The following is a 7,136-nucleotide window of genomic DNA, read 5'->3' as shown; positions in this document are numbered from 1 at the left end:
ACGAGGCTGCAGTAGATGAGTATAATTAAGTGCTCACACGGGTCATTATGTAATTATTGATCTGATAAGAAAAGATGGCTCGAGAGATATATAGTTAAGTAGACATATTTACTCACCACTAATATTACAGCCCGATGGATACATAGATAGACGGATGAAGATGGATGGGAGGTAGGACTAATTTATAAACCACAGACAGGTAGGAGGTAATTACAGAGGAAGATGAGGATTATGATAAATATAAAGAGAGATCAATTTACTGACCACAAACGCTGCTAAATTTTGATGAATTGTATAACCCGTGAAAAGAGAAAAATGGGAGAGCGAGAGATATGTGCTGAACGTGATTGCATGAGGATGAAAAAATAAAACATGATAGATGGTGCATTAGGAGGAGACTGAAAATTAATGAAACCAACAGTTTTGATACTTTATGGAGATGTGTCTATGTTTCCAGCGGTCTCCTTCTCTTTTTCTTTCCCTTACTTTTTTATTATTTCTTTTACTTTGTTTCATTTTCTCATTTTTTTCCTTTTTCTTTTTTTCCCTCTTTTTATTATTTCTTTTACTTTGTTTCATTTTCTCATTTTTTTCCTTTCTTTTTTTTCACTTTTTCTTTATTATTTCTTTTACTTAGTTTCATTTTCTCATTTTTTTCCTTTTTCTTTTTTTTCACTCTTTTTCTTTATTATTTATCATTTACTTTGTCTCATTTTCTCATTTTTTCCTCTTTTCTTTCTTTTTCTCTACTTGTTTTTCTTTTTCGCTGTCCTTTTTCTCTCATTATCTATTTCTTTGTCTCGTTCTCTCTCATGTCAACGAACTTCCCCGAGAATTAACTAAATCTCTAAAGCAAGCACTCTTATTACCATCCGACGAAGTTTTTGCTGCCTGCTCTTCCAAGTTTCTTTGGCCTTGTGAGAGAACGAAATGATTTTTTTTTTTTTCACATCGCGGCCTATTGCCCCCGTAGGCTTCTTCCCGGTGGATCCTGATGGTCGGTCCAAGGCTTCTTCCCGGTGGGTCCTGATGGTCGGCCCCGCCCGTTCTGGCGCAGGCGAGTGTTTATAGTGGCGCCATCCTGCATTGGCTCATGCTGCCCTCCCGGAGCTCATCTTTAATCCTAGAATCTAGAGTCCGGGTTGATAGGTGGTCTTATGGACAGCATGTGGGTAGTTTTAAGCCACTCGGCGGCGGCTGAAAAATCCCAGCTTGGTGGCACCGGGCGGGGATTGAACTCACGTCCTCCTGAACGCGGGACCGTCTTGCTATCCGTTCAGCCACCGCCTCCCCAACAAAGACCACAAACTCACGATCATTTAATTTACTCTTATTTTTCATCTAACCTACTCCTACTACTACTCCCTGTTCCACATAACCTATTCCTCCTGCTCCTCCTCTTCCTCCTCCTCCCTTTTTCTCCTCCCTCCTCCTTCTCCCTCTTCCCACTTCCTCTCCTCTGTTATATTTCCCAGACGCGAGCGGCCAATATCTCCTCCTCATGCTCCCACCTCAAATTATTCACGTGAGAACCTAATGAGCGACGGAAAAGCGGATTACAGGTGAGAGAGAGAAAAAAGAAAGAAAGACAGAATTAAGAAAGAAAAAAATATGCACTGTACTCTCTTCTTTACATAACTATTAACAAAGAAATATATGTGGAAAGGGGAAAGAAAAATTTTGTCTACCTTAAAAGAAGACAAGTGAGAGGAGACTGAAAAAGAAAACAAGGTATACAATAAAGTCTCTTGTTTACATAAGCCGGTGTGATGGAGGGAGGGGGGTGGGTGGGGGGCAGGAGGGAGGGAGGGAAGGGAGGAAGGAAGAAGGGGAGGAAAGGAGGTAAGCCGGTGCGTCCCTTCACCCTGGACAGTAATCTCTCTTTATTAAGGGTAATGATACACCTTAATGGAGGCGGTCGCGCTCACACCACCGTCGCTCTACAAACACACAGACCCGAGTTCGATATCCCCGAAGGATACGCCGACGGGTGACGCGGCGCTCCTACCGGTAATGCCAAGCGGGAGGCCGGGGCGTGTTGGGCGTCACCGGGGAGTCTAGGATGGGGCGTGAGGGCGAGGCAGGGTGAGGCAGGGTGAGGCAGGGCGCGGCAGGCAGGGTGTGTGCAGGGGTCAGGGTGAGACGTGTTAAATGGCAGTAATTGGGGAGGGCGGCTCGTAAAGTGTCGTCCCTGCCCTGTACTTAGGAGCTTCCGACCCTACAGAAGGAATAGTTGATTTTGTTGGCCATTATATCACACCTCGGTAAGGCCAGCCACGCGACGCCCCGCCTTGTCAGTCCCGCTTGTTTGTTTGTTAGTGTTTGTGAGGTTACCATGGAGAACTAACCCACTCGACCCGCCCATCCCCTCGTCACCCTCATCTTCCCCGTCTGAGGCTCCTGTCCGCCGCCATACGGGGTGGACAGACAGACAGGTAAAAGTAGACACTCGATAACGTCCCGCCGTGTCGTTAAATTATCAAGGCTCATTACTTTTGCCTGTCCGCTTCGTCAAGGCGTGAAGGGAAGGGAAGGAGCGGAGTGTCGAGCCATCAGATCAATGCTTGGAGGTACTCGTGAGCTCTGTCGTTGAGTGGACAAAGTGAAGGTTCTGTGATGCTTCTCTAAGTATGTTGAAATGTGGTGGATCGCTTAATCAGAGAGCGAACGAAGGAGGAACAAGATATGAGTGTCGAGCCATCAGATCAATAGCTTGGAGGCACTCGTGAGCTCTGTCGTTGAGTGGACAAAGTGAAGGTTCTGCGATGCTTCTCCAAGAATGCTGAAGTGTGGTGGATCGCTTAATCAGAGAGTGAACGAAGGAGGAACAAGATATGAGTGTTTAGCCATCAGATCAATAGCTTGGAGGCACTCGTGAACTCTGTCGTTGAGTGGGCAAAGTGAACGTTCTGTGACGAGAGAGAACCGTAGTGAGTCGCTTAATGAATCTAAGTGTGAAGGAACGGGGAACAGGGAGCGAGTGTTTAGCCAAGGCTGTAATGATGGCGATGATGATGATGATGGCGTCTGCTTTTTAAGGTTCTATGACGCATCTGCAACGATACTGAATTGCGGTGAATCGCTTAATCAGTTAAGGTGTCAAAAAACGGGAGAAAAGGACTGTTTATGCTTCTCTACGTGACGGTACAGTGACGATGCGAGGCTGTAATGGTGATTATGGTGTCTGTTTTTGAAGGCTGTGACGCTTCTGTGGCGATGGTAAACTGTGGTGCATCGCTTAATCTATCAGGATGTGAAGGAACGGGACACAAAAAACGAGTGTTTGGACATATCTACGTGATGCTCCAGTGACGACGCAAGGCTGTGATGGTGTTGGTAATGATAGTGTCTGTTTTTTGAGGTTCTGTGATGATAGATAATTGTGGCGACTCGCTTTATTAGGGTGTGAAGGAACGGGAAACAAAAAAAATGAGTGTTTGGACATATCTACGTGATGCTCCAACGACGCGAGGCTGTGATGGCGTTGGTAATGATAGTGTCTGTTTTTTGAGGTTCTGTGATGATAGATAATTGTGGCGACTCGCTTTATTAAGGTGTGAAGGAACGGGAAACAAAAAATGAGTGTTTGGACATATCTACGTGATGCTCCAGCGACGCGAGGCTGTGATGGCGTTGGTAATGACAGTGTCTGTTTTCAATTCGAGACGCTACAGTGAGGTTGGGTGTGATGACGGTGTTTATGGTCTATAGTGCGCCGTCAACCCTATATTAGTGAAGCTACAGTGACGCTGAGGGGCTGTGAAGGTAGAACACGAGTGGCTTACTGACGTAGCTGTAGATAAAAGGAAGATTTATAGGTGTGGATGTGAGACAGTGTTTGTGTAAGGCTCAGTGTGACGATATGGTACTGAGTGAACAGGCAAGTTTCTGTAGTCTGTGGAAACATAAGACTGTGAAGGACTGACCGAAATTAACCTCTTTTGGCAACTTTTCTAATTTCTTTTATAGGAGAAGTGCTAGCGGGCTGTTTTTATTTTCATTTACTTCTGCCCGTGAGCTGCTTCCTTTACTGTAAAAAAGAGTATCTGTGAGGTTGGGATGCTGTGACAAGCCATCGTGACAACCTTACGTAACCTGCAATGAAGCTTCTGAAATGTTGCAAGGCCGTTTCAAGCGCTATGACAAGATTGTACTTTAGCCTTAACGAACGTATGAAGCACTGAGAGGCTGTGTATAGGTATATTAAAACTTATTGTAACCTTAAACCGATAAATACAAGATACCGATAAATGCAAGATTCCGATACATACAAGATTCCGATAAATACAAGATATCGATAAATACAAGATACCGATAAATGCAAGATTCCGATACATACAAGATTCCGATAAATACAAGATATCGATAAATACAAGATACCGATAAATGCAAGATTCCGATACTTACAAGATACCGATAAATACAAGATACCGATAAATGCAAGATACCGATAAATACAAGATACCGATAAATACAAGATACTGATAAATACAAGATACCGATACATACAAGATACTGATAAATACAAGATACTGATAAATACAAGATACTGATAAATACAAGATACTGATAAATACAAGATACTGATAAATACAAGATACTGATAAATACAAGATACTGATAAATACAAGATACCGATACATACAAGATACCGATAAATGCAAGATACCGATAAATACAAGATACCGATAAATACAAGATACCGATAAATGCAAGATACCGATAAATACAAGATACCGATACATACAAGATACCGATACATACAAGATACTGATAAATACAAGATACTGATAAATACAAGATACCGATAAATACAAGATACCGATAAATACAAGATACCGATAAATACAAGATACCGATAAATACAAGATACCGATAAATACAAGATACCGATAAATACAAGATACCGATACATACAAGATACCGATAAATGCAAGATACCGATAAATACAAGATACCGATACATACAAGATACCGATAAATACAAGATACCGATAAATACAAGATACCGATACATACAAGATACCGATAAATGCAAGATACCGATAAATACAAGATACCGATACATACAAGATACCGATAAATGCAGGATACCAATACATACAAGATACCGATAAATACAAGATACCGATAAATACAGGATACCGATAAATACAAGATACCGATAAATACAAGATACCGATAAATACAATAAATATCTGATAGTGAGAGTGTTTGAATGCATTGTGTCCCTCATTTTCAAACGCTTTCGGCTCTCTACAAATATTTCCAACGAACACAAAGGAGGTTAGTTGGATTCTCATGAGAGTTTTTCACATTCATAGTGCGGAAGCTTTGCCAAACTATCACTAGGCTCATAGAACTACTTATGGACATACCAACACAGCATTCACGATATCTAAATCAAAAAGGGACCTGCGACCTGATTCTAGCTTGTCCTGATGAGACGTGAAACATGGGAAGACTTTTTCGTGGTAGCTTTAGACGTCTTGGCAGGCCTATAGGCATCATTACACACACAATAAAATAAACACGCTTAGTAAATACACCACGAAACACTACGGGTTATATCATTAACCCCTTGTCTTCGGATTTCCTACAAGAAGACATCACCACGCTACAGGAATGGAACAAAAAGTGGCTGCTACAATTAAATAAAGAAAAATGTAAAGTCATGCATTTTGGGAGGGGATATCCAGCATACCAATACCACATGGAAAGCACTCCACTATCCACCACAGATGCAGAGAAAGGCCTGGGAGTGTACGTTACCAGGCGACGAGTGAAAGCCAAATACGTGCCAGTCGCAGCGGACGGGTTAAACATTTCGGTGCTCAAGCTAAATCAAATAGGCTTTCGTAATAGTCTGGATCATTGCATTAGGTAACTTTAAACTGTGGTGGTAGTCTGACTCTTCTTCTGTACCATGAACTTAAGAAAAACACTCATTAGAACCCGACTGATGACCGTTGCTAGATTGTCGTACTCAGAGCATGGTATTTACCGGTGTCTGACGCCTAACTATTGCCAAGAAACATCAGGAGTTAACTATTTTAACGATATTTATGAGTGAATCTCCTTATTGGGGTCCACGAGACAGTTTTTGGGTATCAGGACACCTCTCCTCCCGAAATTGACCTCTCTTTCGGCCACCTCTTTTGATTCTTTTTTTAGGAGTAGCGAATAGCGGGCTTTTTTTTTATTATAGTTTCCTTTTTTTGTGCCCTTGAGCTGTCTCCTTTGTTGAAAAAAAAAAGTCGGTAAATATAAAAGGCTGAGCAAGACAATCTGGCAACGTTGCGACTGATCTTTTTAGCCTTTGGAAATAGTTGATGTAATAAGTGGAAGCGTCTGAGAGCACAAACCTCCATGGCCAGACGCGGGAGATGTGAACTTGTGTTGTTTACCTGAGAGTGGGAATAATTTACGAGACGGCATTACGGCGTGAGTCTCGTTGGTGAGGTGCTGGCGGCGCTACCTTCCACTTCTCACCTGATTAAGAGGAATAAATCAGCGTCAGGTGTGTCAGGCGAGGCAGCGAGGAGCCAGGCCCGCCGTGCAATCACCCGACGAGTCCCTGAATGTGGGAAATAAATCTTGCACGCAGTGATAAACGTCTGGCGCGGAGAGACAGGAGGAGGCGTGATTTGAACATAGGGAAAGCGTGAGGAGAGAGCTGAGGTAATAAATGGATTAATGCTTGGTCCTCGTTGGCTTTAAAATGCGTAAAGTGTGCGTCTCTTTCTCTTACAATAATGGATAGAAGAGAAGCATTACCTGTATAGCAAAACAAAATTCTTCGTTACTTCCAACAGGTCCTTGTATATGTAATAGGGATGCACGTTTTGGTTTTCTATTATTATTATTATTATCATTATTATTATTATTATTATTATTATTATTATTATTTTCACGTCTTGAGCTACAGCAACTCTACTACAGGGCTCTGATGGCTGGCAGTGTAGGATTTGAGGGTCGTGATGATGATGGTTGACGGACTCTCGCTTGTTGTGGCGCTGACAGAATTTATATAGTGACGCTAGCCGAAGTGATAGCGTACTGGACCCACATTCGCCGTGTGATGGACGACGCGGGTTCGAATCCTCACGCTACCACTCGGATTTTTCATTCACCGC

Source organism: Eriocheir sinensis, chromosome 18 (assembly GCF_024679095.1).
Source record: "Eriocheir sinensis breed Jianghai 21 chromosome 18, ASM2467909v1, whole genome shotgun sequence".
Classification (NCBI taxonomy): Eukaryota; Metazoa; Arthropoda; class Malacostraca; order Decapoda; family Varunidae; genus Eriocheir; species Eriocheir sinensis.
This window is presented reverse-complemented; position numbering follows the sequence as displayed.